The following is a 754-nucleotide window of genomic DNA, read 5'->3' as shown; positions in this document are numbered from 1 at the left end:
ACTACAGCACACAGTGGCATTTGAATTCAGTAAAACATCTGGAATTAAGATTTTAATGATGACCTTGAATCCATATTTGATTGTCGGGTAAAAACAAAACGTTAATGCCCTTAGCACAGCACTGTGCTAAAGGCGTGTCATTCAAGATGGGAGAATGTAAAATAAGAGTAGTTGTAATCAGGGATAGTGCTGCCATTGAAATAGACATTTCTCGGTTGCCAGAAGCAGGAGCTCCAAAGACTATGCTGCCACGTAGTGTTTTTGCTCAGGATATCTCATCCTCCTCCAGAGGAACTTGGAGTGGGAAAGGAACGGGTGTGCTGCCGACATGGATAGAAAAGAGGAACGAGATTCTGCTGCAGTCATATGAACTGAATTACAGAAGACAACCAAAAAGGTAATAATCTCTGGATTAATACCTGATCCATAAGCAGGCTTGAACAAGAACAGCACCAGTAAAGAGTTAAATACTCGACTGAGATTGGTGTGGAAGATATGGGTTCCAATTAATTGGATATTGACGTCAGTACTGGGGAAGGACGGCGTGGCTTTGATGGGACAGACACCTCCTGAATCATGTAGGGACCATAGTCCTGGTGATGACGTAACTCGGGTCTGTGGATAGGTCATCAAATTAAAATCATGGTGGCACAGGTTCAGTTGCATGGAAAATTGTGGAAAATGTTAAAGTGAATGGGCTCAACTCAGATTAAAGTTTCCAGAATAGGTAATAGGACAGAACGAATGGAAAGGG

This window comes from Stegostoma tigrinum, unplaced genomic scaffold (assembly GCF_030684315.1).
Source record: "Stegostoma tigrinum isolate sSteTig4 unplaced genomic scaffold, sSteTig4.hap1 scaffold_53, whole genome shotgun sequence".
NCBI lineage: Eukaryota > Metazoa > Chordata > Chondrichthyes > Orectolobiformes > Stegostomatidae > Stegostoma > Stegostoma tigrinum.
The sequence above is the reverse complement of the archived record's forward strand: the minus strand, read 5'-3'. Positions refer to the sequence as shown.